We start from the raw sequence: 13,770 nt of genomic DNA, 5'->3' as shown, positions 1-13,770 counted from the left end.
AGGGGCAGTCAGCGGACTCTTTCAATTTCCATTTTACCATCTGGTTCTAGAATATCAGGATAGTTTTCCTTGATGAAAATTAATAGGATTTCCACTGAGATGAAGAGGCTTGGAGGTATGAATTTGATGGCATAAGAATCTGAAGCATTCACTTCTGGTATGAGCATCAGAAGGAGAGAATAACCTATTTTGTTTGAAGATGGATTAGATGAGGGGAAATCTTGGCCTGTATGCTGTTAGATTTCAAGCTCTCTTTTACTGTGCTTTTACCTCCTGCACTTAGCATAGTGCTCTGGCACACTGTAGGCACTGAATAAATGTTTATTGACTAACTTCCCTTATAGAATCACATACACAGTTTCAGAGTTGAGAAAGAACTGGCATTCAAAACTCTTCACAACTCCAACTTTCTAGCCTTATTATATATTATTTATCTTTGTCAAACTTTATCATCCAGCCAAATTAACCTTCTTATTTGTTCCTTGTACATAACATCCCATTCACCCTAGTTCATGCTTTGGCACTTGAATTGGTCATTCCCTCATTGTTTGGAGTACATTCACTCCTCTCCTCTTAGAACCTCTAGTTTGCTTCAAAACTTATCTCAAGTACTACCTTCTACTTGAAGTCTTTGTTGAGCCTTTTCAACTGCTAAAACCTCTGCCTATCAAAAATTACCTTCTATCTTTTGTATATTTCTACATAAGTACATGATTTGTCTCCATCAATATAATTTAAGCCCAAATAAAAGTATTCATTTTTTCTTTGTATCCTCAGTACTTAGCACAGTAGGAGCTTAATAAATGCTTGTTGATAGATTGTTAGACTGTCACATATAAAAATAGTGTTCTTCACCTACAATCATGGCAAGGAATTTATTTTTCCATAGACGTTTACTAAATCCAATGTGGTCCAAGATAAAGAATGAAGTCTTTGCTAATAGAATTCCATGTCTCTCTTTTTTTTTTTCTTACCTCTAGCTGTTCCCAGACCTCTAGAACATATTTCATACCATCTACCAGGATACTAGTGTTAAACCATGATGGGCAGGGGGGAGGGATTTGCCATATGCCTTGCCACTGTGCATTTCAGGGACAAATGATTTAAGCTGGTTCAGCCTCAGGATGAGAACTAAATGAGTCACTCTTAGTGTCCTTATCACAAAAGGAAGTTGACTCAGTAATATGGAAAATATATTCAGTTAGTTCAGTTGGGGTTTGCTCCCCTATACTTTGAATTTGCCAAGAATTCGGTCAGAAGAATATGTTGACTTATATACTACAGGGATGTTAAAGGCAGACATGAATTGGATAGTAGGTACCCTGTTCAGGTGTGATACAGAGATGAAAGGAAGTAGTCATTGGTCATTCAACAATTTAAAACAGGTATTATATCATAGAAAGGATACCAGCATTTAGCTTGGACAGCTACCCCCACACCTCTATCTCCATATGTAAATGTATCTGTTAGCAGGATAGAGTATGGTAAATCACATGGGTTTGGGACATCCTCCAAGTCTGAAGGACCCTGATCCAACATGGGTGACCCTTAAGTGATCAGGAAGTCCTGCCAGTACACCTAGAGTAGCAACTTGAACCTTGATCCTCCCTGAGCTTATCAAGTCTTGGGGATAGTTTTACTGCTTTTTAGAGAAAAACTAGCCTAACCCATCTTGTGGGGAGAGCAGGGAGGCCTAGTAGATATTTGTTCTATCACATAATATCCTGTGGTGGCTACGTCCCAAAGATAGAGAATATTCTACCATTTAAATTCTTTTAGGAATTTTACTGGGACAACCTTCCTGTCATCAGCAGTACTAAGGGGAAAGGGGGGAGGGGGAGGAAAGAGAAAAAAATACAAAATTTTTAAAAAGCAAAAACTTCTCCCCCCAAACCAAAAGCCAGACAACAGAATATAATGAAAACTTTTTAACAATCTTCCTATATTCCCCATTGTGAAGGAATCACTAGAAATTTAAAAAAAAAATTTTTTGAAAGAAAACAAAAAGGTTAAGTCTCAGAACTCAACAGTCAGGTCCATGTGTTAGGTGATGCCAAACATTTGCTGTTCATAGTGGGTCTCCTGATGTAGGACAGTGATGAGGAGGAACTAGCACTAGGAACATCAAGGCCACAGTATAGATGACAACACCTGTGGCATAGTGTGGGTATTTGTAGTAAAGTGGCTTAAGGGATCATAAGCCTCTTGCATGCTATCACAGAATCAGAGTTGGTAAGGAGGGTGTCTCAACACTTCTGCCAACTCAGTATTCCCTGACTCACCCACCAAAAACTCCTTTCTGAAAGCCACATCAGGGGGCTGATATAAATCTTTTCCATCTGAGAGGTCTCCTCACTTTTCCTTCATCCAAGGACTCATAGTTTTCACCAAGTCAGCTAGGGGATTGAATCCTTTTCTTCCAGCTAAATCCACATTTACTAATGTGGGTTCTCCAAAATCTGAGGAGTCCAGTAAGTCTCCTGAGAAAACGAATGTTAGCAACTTAGTCCAGAATATGCCTGGAGTCCTCTAAGGTTTCCCTACTCACTATATTCTCTAAGACTAGGCTGAGTGGGCTAGAGCCTAGATTTTCTTAGGGTTGGTTCTTACCCTCATATGGGCTACCACCATATAGGAATCTAGGGCCTTTGCCACTATGGCTTCATCTGACCTGTCCAACATTATTTTGTCATTTTAGTGATGTGTATCAATGCCCTTAGGAAGAAGCCTCTTACAAGTGCCACCAAAATGTGTCATTGAGGGAGAGTTCAGGTAGCCTGGGGAGGTATTGAGATTTTAACAAAAGTGTAAACTGAGGCAGGTCTCCATTATATTAGCATAGGCATGCTACCTATGCTACCCAGCAAATGAGTCTGTGGCTTGCCTCCATTGATGCCAGAGACCCCAAGCAAGAGAATACTTCCCCTTTTATAGGGTTTTAGGGAGTACAAAGCAAAAGAGAGCAGGGTAGATGACTTCATGGATTTAAGGGCAACATGATTGGTTATAGAGATGGAGAGTCAGTATTGTATGATGTTAACTACACTGTTTAGTTTGGACAACTCCAAGATTTTACATTTTGGCCACAGTACCCTACGTAAGGGTTGTCAAAAGGGCTCCGGACTCCCAGAAGCTTATGATTTCTCTTCCCTAGAGGGTCTGTCTTTTGTAACCTCTGAAAGAACCTCTACTACTGGCCTGGTGCTGAATTTCCCTATATAGTTTTACTCCAACACCACCCCCAACTATAAGCTGTCCAACCATTGCTTTCTTATCAACTTTTTGATTTAGGAGTCACACCCAAGTGTCCCTGAAGGAGAGGGTGTCATACCCCTCCAGCCACCTAACTGGGTAGAACCTCTTCCTTAGAACGTGAATTTGCATTTACCACTATATTTGTCCTCCTAGCCATTATCTTGATTTGTTGAACTGCCAATACCTAGGGAGAAAGACTCCTTGCTAAAGATTGACACCTGTCAGTCAACAGGCACTTGTTAAGTGCTTACTATGGACCAAGCACTGTGCTTAGAACTGGGAATACAAATATAAGCAAAGAGAAAGATGGTCCCTGACTTCAAGGAGCTTACATTCTAATGGGGGAAGGCAACACGTAAAAAGAGCTGAAAAGGTGGGAGAGGAGGGGGTAGGCAGGAAGTTACCCAGTCTGCAGGGGCATGATAGATGTCTGGATTGAAGCCTAGTGTGAAATGAAGAGGTGGCTGGCCCAAGTGCTCTTCATCTGTGGAGGTTTTGAGGAGCCATTCAACCAGACAGAGAGAGATGGTAGGGTTGGAAAGTATTTTCAAGGGGTGGATTCTAAGGCTGAAATGAACTTCTAGGATAAAGAGGTTTCTGAAGAAAAGTCTAGCATGCATCCTAATGAGAAATGACCATTTAAGTGAGCCTTTACCTAGAAGGTGGTATCTAATTTGTCCCATAGGTACCCTTGTCATAAGGTCTAGTAGGCTGTGTGTTGGGATGATGGTAAGGCATATATATCTAGTCTATCAAACCCATTCCTTTTAGCATCTCCACCTCCCCTGCAGATCCCCATCAGGGTGCTGGCTGCAATAGGAATTCATCTTTATGGGACCAGGTATGAGTAACTCTTTCATCTCAGTCTCTTAAAAAACGGACAAAAGACAATCTCTATCAGAGTCCTTAATTGATTTGGCTGACTGTAAAAGTAAGTCCCCAGAGTACATCTGAAGCATTTGGAGCTCTGCTGTGGAGAGAACTTCTCCATTAGTTCTATTAGGCTACACCCTCAGGTGGCATTACTACAGTAACTCATTAGGTTGCTATTTAAATTTCTTTTTCAATTTCTGTCACTTCTCAGTGGTGAAACTGGCTCACTCTTCTTTCCTTAGTGGAGGAAATCACATTCCAGGTATAATAACAGGATAAACCTGGGGCTTTCTTAGCACCAGTGAGAGTTCCCAAGTCTCTCTCTTCTCACTTCTCTGGTTCTCATGTGTTATGGCTCTGTTCCCTCCATTCCCAGGCTAAAGGACTTCTGGCTGCAACTTTTGAATCTGCATCCCCATCAGCAGATCTTCTTTTGCTTATTAGTTCATCACCAGCTCCATTAATTCCATTAAGAAGTTGCCCTTCTGCCTTCTTTATATGGTCCTTAAAAGCCAATAGCTTTGTCTCTAGTTGTTGAATGTGTTAGACTACTTTACTTTCCATCTTATGTTGACAGTCCAACTTAGTTAGAATGGTCAGAAGCAATCAGGGAATAGTATTACTTTACCCTTCTTTTAACATCTCCTCTTTTGCCTTCATCCCCCTAAGCTAATTGGTTTGCCTGCCCAATGACCTCCTGCTTCCTATTGCACTGAGGGGACTCTCCTTACACCATCTTTGATGGGGTGTCATGGTGCTGTAAACAGAAATCTAATTACCGTGTCCTTTTATTTGCATCCCCCTTTCCTCACTTCATTCAGGGTCAGAGGACAGAAGAGGAGATACTGCAAAGATGAAATTGTCAGGCCTTGGCAAGAGCTTGGATACGGGAGGTGAAAGATAGTGAGAAATCTGGGATCACTCCTAGATTGTGAGCCTGTGGGGTTAGGAGGATGGTATTGCCCTCTACTGTAACAGGGAAGGTGTGGGGATCGGGAGGTAAGAAATTAGGGGGAAAGATAATGAGTTTAGTTTTGTACATAGTGAGTTTCAGGTGTCTACTGGACATCTAATTTCAGATGTCTGAAAGGAGATGCAAGACTGGAGGTCAGCAGAGAGATTAGGACAGGATAGGTAGAGTTGAGAATTCTAAATCCATGGGAACTGATGAGGTCCCTAAGTGAAATAGTATAGAGGGGAGAAGGGAAGAGGACCCAGGACAGAACTTAAGGGACATCTATGGTTAGAGGGCATGATCTGGAGGAAGAATTAGCAAAGGAGACAGAAGTGGTCAGACAGATAGGAGAACTAGGAGAGAGTGAAAACCTAGAGAGCAGGGAGTAGCAAGGAGGGGAGAGTGATCAGTAGTGTCAAAGGCTGCAGAAAGGTCAAGGAGAATAAGGATTGAAAAAGGCCAATGGATTTGGCAGCAAAGAGATCATTGGTAATTTTGGAGAGAGCAGTTTTGGTGAAATGATGAAGTCAGAAGCTAGATTTATAAGGGTTTGAGAAGAGACTGATAGGAGAAGAAGTGGAAGCACCTATTGTAGATGACCTTTTTCATGAGTTCAGCTACTAAGGGCAGAAAAGGTACAGGAGGATAGCAACGATGGAAGGATCAAGTGAGAGGGTTTTTTCAAGATAGGGAAAACATGGACATATTTGTAAGCAGTAGGAAATGAGCCAGTAGAGAGAGAGACTGAAAATAAGTGAAAGAGTGAAGATGCTAGAGAGTCTGTTGAAGATGGAATGGAATGGAATCCCTTAAACAAGTAGAGGGGTTAGTTGCCTGTGTAAAGAATAGGGCAACCTCTTCCTGTGAAACAGAGGTGAAGGAGGAGATATGGGAGAAGGCATATGAGTGATCTCTGTATTGAGGAAGAGGGGCTAAGAAGCAAGTGGCCTCAATTTTTTTCTGTAAAATATGAAGCAAGATTCTCAGCTGAAAGAAACAGGGAAGGGGGAGCCAAGGGAGATTTGAAGAGGGATGACAAAGCTTATAAGAGCCATTGTGAAGTGGGGTAGTGAGGTGATAAGGGATGTATAGTATGATTGTCTGGCAGTAGTGAGGTTGCTTGCCCAATTGAGATTATGTAATGTAAATTTATAGTGGATCCAATCAGAACAGTTGCATGATTTTCTTCACCTTTGTTTAGCAGCAGGCTTCTTCCCATCTCCCCTCTGTACTGTTTCACTTGGTGGTCTCATCAGAAGTGAAAGCAGCAAATGGTAGGAGTGATCCAAGGCCGAGACATGGCTGGCTGTAATCAGTGATTTGGAGCTAATCTTGGTAGACAGTTAGAGGTACTGGTTTATATCCTGTTTCTGCCAGAATACGTTTTGTTTTATGAATAGTGAGGTTTTATCTCAGTAGGTAAGGTTATCAAACATGAGACAGCTATATTTCTTTGTATCTTTATGTTGTGTACCCAACCTGTTCACTAATCAACCTATTTCTTACTCAGTACCAAACTATTTCAGTCATTACTACTTTGTTTATAGTTTGAAATCTGGTACTGCTTGAGCCCATTCTCTCCCACTTTTAGTAATCCTTTGGTAGTTTGATTAGTATGGCACTGAGTAGTATTGTCATATTAGCTCATCCTACCCACAATAAATTAATATTTCTCCAATATTTGGATCTGTCTTTAGTTGCATAATGAATGTTTTGTATTCATATAGTTCTTATCTATGTTTGGGTAAGCTGACTCCTGAGAATTTCTGTAGTTATGAAAATAATTTCTCTTTATATCATTTCCTACTGGATCATGTAGCTAACATACAGAAATACTGATGATTTATGTGAGTTGATTTTATATTCTACAACTTTCCTGAAGTTAATTGTTTCAATTATTTTTTTTGTCTCTAAACATCATATGGTTCACTAAAAGTGGTCTTTTTGTTTCCTCTTTGTCTATTTTTGGCTTTAGACAGCTACTTCTTATATTAAGAAAAGAACTATTTTTCCCTATGTTGTCTAATAAATATTGGCTAATAATGCCAATATTTATGCCAATAAATAATGCCAATAATAATGCCAGAGGCATCGCCAGTAACATGGAGAACACAATGAGCTCACCTTCTTCCACACCTGGGCCAATCCAGGAGATTATTCCATTTCCATATGCTTGCTATGTCTGTTGTGGTAGGCCAGTTGTAACCAAGTCAAGCTCAGTTGAGATTGCTTTCTTTTATTCTGATCTAATATTTAGCAGTTGAGCACAGTTTCCTGGTTATGGTCATCTTTATGTCTAAAGCTTCAAGTCTCTGGCAGGGCCAGATCTTCATGACTTGTGTCCTAAGGCAATGAAGAAACTGCATCAACAGCCATAGCTGGCCTAAATGTCTTGAATTAATTAAATCTTGAGGATAGTTTTTGTACCTTTTAAAAAAAAAAAACGCCTAAATCTAGGCATTGCTCACACTGCACCATTGAACTATACTGGCTATCCATTGGTTATTCCTCTCGTTGTAACTAGATCATTTTCTTTTTTGGTCAGACATTTCTTTGAAAGAGTCTTTATGTACCAAATATAAAATGAGAATTGTAGTAATTGCAACCCTTCAAAAGCTCAACCTCAGACCAACTTCCCACGTGGTTGAGTTGAATTCGGGCACAAATAGTAATGTTATCATAATGTTCAAAACCACGGTTGGAAAACTTCAAATAAAATATGATTTTGTTACAACTTTAAAAAAATTTTTACATCACTGTTACATCACAGTAATCCATCTGTTCCCACAAAGAAGCCTCCCTTGTAACAAAGAAGTATAATTAAGTAAAACTAATCAACTTATTTGCCATTCCTGACAATTCCTGACTCATTCCTCACCAACAGTGTACTGTGCCTCAGCTGAGAGGAAAGGGAGGTATGTTTCACTGTCATTCCTCCAAAGTTAGCATTAGTCATTGCATTTATCAGAGTTCTGGTATTTTTAAGTGTTGTTTTCCTTTACATTATTGTGGTCATTATGCAAATTGCTTTCCTGACTTTGTTCTACATCAGTGCATATAGGTTCTCACAAATTTCTCTGATTTTTTCTATTCACTTCTGTCTTTTTCTTCTAATGGCATACTATTCCATTACATTCCTATATCATAGTTTGTTCAGTCATTCCCCCATGCAGGGATACCAGTTTTTGCTACCACAAAAAAGCACAGTTAGGTCCTGAGTATATGGAATAATGAATTATAACAAGTGATCACATTATTTGAAAGCATATTACATATTTCCATTGCACTAGAGCCAATTACCACATTTTACATAATTACAACTTATGAATTTGAACACATGCAACCTGCTATAAATATTTTTGTACATGTGGACAAATCTTTCAATTTGACTTCTTTAGTAGTGTATCTCTGGTGGTGGAATCTTTGGGTCAGGGCATATAATATGTGTGTGTGTGTGTGTGTGTGTGTATACTCACTCTTTCTTTACACACTCTCTCTTTAGTAACTTTTATAAGTCTAGACCCAAATGGTTTCCAGAGTGGTTAGAACAGTTTGCAATGTATCAGTGTGCCTGTCAATTAAATTTAGCAAAAATTTATTAAGTGTTTATTGTGTGCCAGGTAGTGTGGTATGTGATAGTGAAGATACCATGACAAAACCAAAACCATCCCTGCTTTTTATTATGGTTATTATGATATTATATATAACGTATTATGGTTAGGATAGGAGGAAGAGGGGAGATATCAATATACACATAAGGGGGAATAAAATAATTTTCTGGAGTGGGGAAAACACTGACAGTTTTTCTTGGGGGCCAGATCGTGAAGGAAAGGAGGTGGAATAATACTGAAAAGAGCACTAGTTCTGCAGTCAGAGGACACATGTTCAAATTTTGCCTCAATCTTATAATTCCCTGGGCTTCTGTTATCTCATATGAAAAATAAAGGTATTGAAGTTGCCTCAGGAGTGCGTTCCAGTTCTAAATCTAATTCATTGAGGGTCTTATATTTGAAGTAGCACTTGAGGTGTTCCTTGAAGGGAGCTAAGGATTATTAGAGGCTGATGTAAAGAAAAGCATTCCATACACGGAGGTCAGTTTGTATAAGGGCCCAGAAATGTAAGCTAATTACCAGACTGTCAGACGAGAAGGGAGAATAAAACCATTCTGCTATTGTAGTGAATAGGAACGATAAGGATAAGGACAGGGACAGGACCTGTGATTTCATGGATAGAGGGAAGTTCCTCATTGAGGATCTCCCCCTACAAGTACAGATTGGCAACTTCTCTGGAAGTTATTGTTTTTGTATATATGCCCACAGCACTTGAGGTGCTTGCCCAGGGTCACATAGCCAGAATGTGTCAGAGATATTACTGTCAAGGAAGGGTGTTGAGTGGATGATTGTTAGCTGATATTTTATAGGTAGGAAGCTTTACCTTACTCTTAACCATTTGTTGCTCTCATTAGGAGGGGACAGCCATAACAACTGACTCATCTATCAGTCAGCAAATATTATTGAATACATAGTATATACCAGGCATTGTGCTAAGCACTAGAAGTACAAATAGAACTAGCAACAGTCTCTTCCCCTAAGGGACTTACATTCTAATTTGGGAGGACAACAGACAAATAAGTTCATTCCAGATATAGGTATAATAGATAGAACGTAATCTCCAAGGGGAAAGTACTAGCCACTGGAATGGCATCCTGGGAATGTGAGATTTAACCTGTCTTGAAGGGACAAGGAAGCTAAGAGGTGGAGGTCATTGGAAGACCATTTTAGACAAGGGAGAAAGCCAGCACAAAGTCATGGAGATGGGAGACAGAGAGTAGGGTTGGAGAAACAGCAAGTGGGTCAGTGTAGTTGGATCATAGAGTGCATAGAAGGAAGTCTGGAAAGCAAGGGAAGGGCCAGGTTATGAAGGTCTTTCAATGCCAAACAGTTTATAATTGATCCTAAAAGTAATAGGTATCCACTAAAACTGATTGAGTAGAGTTACATGATGTCTTTAGTACAAATGCCAGGCATTATTAGCTCCAGGTATAAGATCACTATCTTCCTAAACACAAAAATTATGTAAATTCAATATATTTTTAGCATCACATCATTTCCCTCAAATCCTTACTTTTTCCCCAGCTTCTGCCCCGTATTGAAGGTTGCAGATCAAATGAACAAAAACACATGTATGAGATAATTGATGAATATTTAAAACACTGTCTCTACCCCCATCCCTACCCCTCTGTTTCATGTTATTACTTTTCCAAGGGAAAGCAGGCTTTACTGATCATTAGTCTGGTAAGTAAAAGAGATTCAGGAATGTTTCATTTTGCACCAGGAACCAGTTATTGCCAGGAGCTTTGAAAAAAAGCCCTCTATGACAATTTGTTTGCTGGAACTGCTAGTTCATCATATTCACCAAAAGAGATGTTTGGTTTGCAAATAAAGCAAGACAAAAATTAAAACATAATCTATTCAGTTAAAGTTTTTATGAAAAATTTACATACTAATTTAGAGCAGTTAACATTTTTTTATCTTTGCTTTAAGTCTCAAGAGCAATTACATCTTCTTTCTAGTTTTTCTACCTTCATAGAAAGGGTTTTGAAGTCAGAGCAACTGGGTTCAGATCCCATCTCTGACACTTACCTGCTATGTAAACTTGGCACATATCACTTAAACTCCTTGAACTTCAATTTCCTTTTCCGTAAAATGAAGCCATTGGACTAAATGTCTTCTGATCTCACTTTTTCAGATCTAGAGCTAGATTATAATCTAGGATTATAATCCTAAAATGATTAGCATTCAGGATTCCTTTTGTATTGCTCTATGAGATAAAATTTCAGGTAGATCTATTAAAAAAGACTACTTGTTCTGTATTCATTGCTGATGCCACCTGAATGATCCAAAGGTTCTCTTGAAGCTACAGCTTTAGGAGTGCTGTTTTACTTAGTTTTCCTCAACAGGCCTTCTCTAAAAAATTACATAAATGATTATATACTCAATCACTTGTTTAATATGCTAGAAATGACCTTAGTGTGAGATATCAAAGTAGAAACTTTATATAATCAGGAAAAATACAAGTATAGTTGTAAAATAGAAGTAATCTAGATTAATTGATAAGTTTAGGTTCTCTCGGTATCACTATGATTTACATAAACTACCTAGAAGACTATTTTTTATTCTGTTCTAGTCTTTGAGGTTCAAGGTGCTTTTGATACCAGGCACAGCCTCTAGCTTCAGCCAAATTACTTGCTGCTCTGTCTTCTCTGATTTCCATTCTAAGAAATCTCTTTCTTTAGGCAAGCATCATCTTGCCCAGTACTTTCTACACAGTAAATGCTCCATAAATGTTTGTTGAATTGAAATATCACTTTCCTAAAATAATTATATCTATCTCCTACTTTGATTAATTGGGATCCAGGTTTTCTATCTCATTTTTGCTCATCTAATTATAATAATTCTCTTTTTCCAATTTGTCTACACTCATTTTATTCACTTTCCATTTTTCCCAGCCTCCTGGTTATCTGTAGAGAGAGCATGGAGAAATAGAAGGGACACTGGGCTTGAAGACAGGAGATACCCACATTTGAAGTCCATTGCTGATGGGCTAGTTATGTGACCTGTGACCTAAATTCTATAAAAACCTCAATTTCCTCATCCATAAAAGTGGGTAATACGTATAATACTTACATCATAGAGAACTTGTAAAGATCAGTCTTTAGATATAGGTCAGCTGTAATTATCAAGAAGCAGTCTGATGGTGTCATGAGTGAGTTGGACTTGGAATCAGGAAGATCAATTCACTTAATCTCTTGGATCTTCAGGTACTGACTATGAAAGAAACAAATATTAATATTCTTCCTTTACAAGGCTGCCATAAGCAATTTTTAAAAACATAACATTAATAATCAAGCCATTTTTCATCCAGAAAAATGTCCAAATGGGCCTACATCACCCATGTTCTCAGACGGTTGGTTCCCTTTGCCTCTAAGTGATTTGAGGTGACATAGGAATCTTGAAAAAGGAAAATATTATAAAGTGTTAAAATACAGTTTAGGGTTAGTATTCCAAAACAGCAGTCCTTTCTCAGTTCCTTTCTTGACCATTTCCCTCAAGTATTTCCAGGGCTGCCCCCTTGTGTTCAAAATTGACCATAATTCAATCCTTAGTTGGCTCAGTAGCCCAGTCATGGCGGGAAGTAGGGAAGGCAATATTCTAAATTCTAAATATTCTAAATCAGACAAATTGATTAATGTCTACCCTTAATTCACTTTTTTAAGAAAAGCTTTTTCCCCTTTACTTAACCCATCTTTTTAAAGGGATAGAGGGAGAGGGGAACACAAATCTGTAAAGGGCTTTTTGACTAAAGAAATATTAGTTCTTAATTTTTCTACAGAAACTGAAAAAGTAGCTTTAAAATGCTTCCATACAGTTCCTACCTCTGTGACATTATTAGTCCTCAACATAGATACATTATCATCTACATTGCTTCTTTTTACCTTGTATTATTTTATTGTCCAATTTAAGTCAGTTTCTGGTCAGATAGACTGCACGGTACTTTTAATGATCGCAAGGTGTTCTGGAACACTTAAGCTCACTTTTAAAATAACACTATTATCTCTGTGATGCCATGTGATTGTTAATCTTAGAATACCAGTCTTTGAAAAATCAAAACTGTGGTTCATCCAAAGGGAAATGGAGATAAACGTGGTGGACATAAGTAGTTTGCAGCATGTTTACAAGCAGTGTTTTCAAGAAATAATATAAAGCAAACATGATTGGGTAAATGGGGTGGACTAGGTAGCCATGTATATATGAAGAATGAAGATAACAGATAGCACATTGGGTAGATCTTTGTAGAGTATCTGTGGGAAACACAGATATGAATTGCAGAAGGTGTACACACATCATTATCTTTCTCCTAAAGTCTAATTGTACATTCTCAAGTACTAGATATTCCATCTCAATCTCATCATGTCCAAAACTGAACTTATTATCCTTCCCCATAAACTTACTCACTCATTTTCCTATTTCAGTTGATGGTTCTAATAATCCATGTACTAAACTACAGCTTTATCCTTTACACCTCACTCCCCCTCACCTCCCTGTAGCAGCAAGCACCCTGACACATCCAGGATGTCCTGCTAACACAGGTTCTTAGATCTGCTTTTCTAAAACAAAAGCAACTTTTGAGGTGTCAACAATCTTCTTTAATCACATTTACCAACAGAAATAAAGACCAACAGACAGGGCTTCTAACAGTGTGACCATAAGCAATACATACATCACAGATCAACAAATAGATCCAGCTGTCTGACCATTATATACATACATAGTTACCAGAGAGAGAAGCATCAACATCTGGGTTTTCAAAGCCAGGGGCTCCTTAACAGCTACCTTAGAGTCTCATCTGGCCAAATCACACAGACAGTCTTCCAATGAGTGAGCCTTGTAGCAAAATGCTAACCTCAGGAGAGACAGAGAGCCAGAAGGCATCAAAACCCACTGCTTTACCAAAAGGTGTGAAAGCCTTAAAGCATACGAACCTCCCCTAGGCAAGCTTCCCTTAATGTCCTCCACCAAAGGCCTATTAATGGGCAGGAAGATCTTTAACTCTCATTAACATTACACTCCCATAGCAACAACTAATCCTTTGTCCAAACTTGTTTCTTCTTCCACTATATCTTTTGT

At 38.7% G+C, this 13,770-nt stretch overlaps 1 protein-coding gene across 7 annotated transcripts in view; it reads left to right on the top strand.

Moving 5' to 3' along the window:
* ADPRM (ADP-ribose/CDP-alcohol diphosphatase, manganese dependent) overlaps positions 1-13,770 on the top strand; it is a 33,002-nt gene that overhangs the window by 2,494 nt on the left and 16,738 nt on the right. The gene's annotated exons all lie outside the window — the stretch shown is intronic.

The sequence above is a fragment of the Notamacropus eugenii genome, chromosome 2, assembly GCF_028372415.1.
Source record: "Notamacropus eugenii isolate mMacEug1 chromosome 2, mMacEug1.pri_v2, whole genome shotgun sequence".
In the NCBI taxonomy this organism is placed as follows: domain Eukaryota; kingdom Metazoa; phylum Chordata; class Mammalia; order Diprotodontia; family Macropodidae; genus Notamacropus; species Notamacropus eugenii.
The sequence above is the reverse complement of the archived record's forward strand: the minus strand, read 5'-3'. Positions and strand labels throughout refer to the sequence as shown.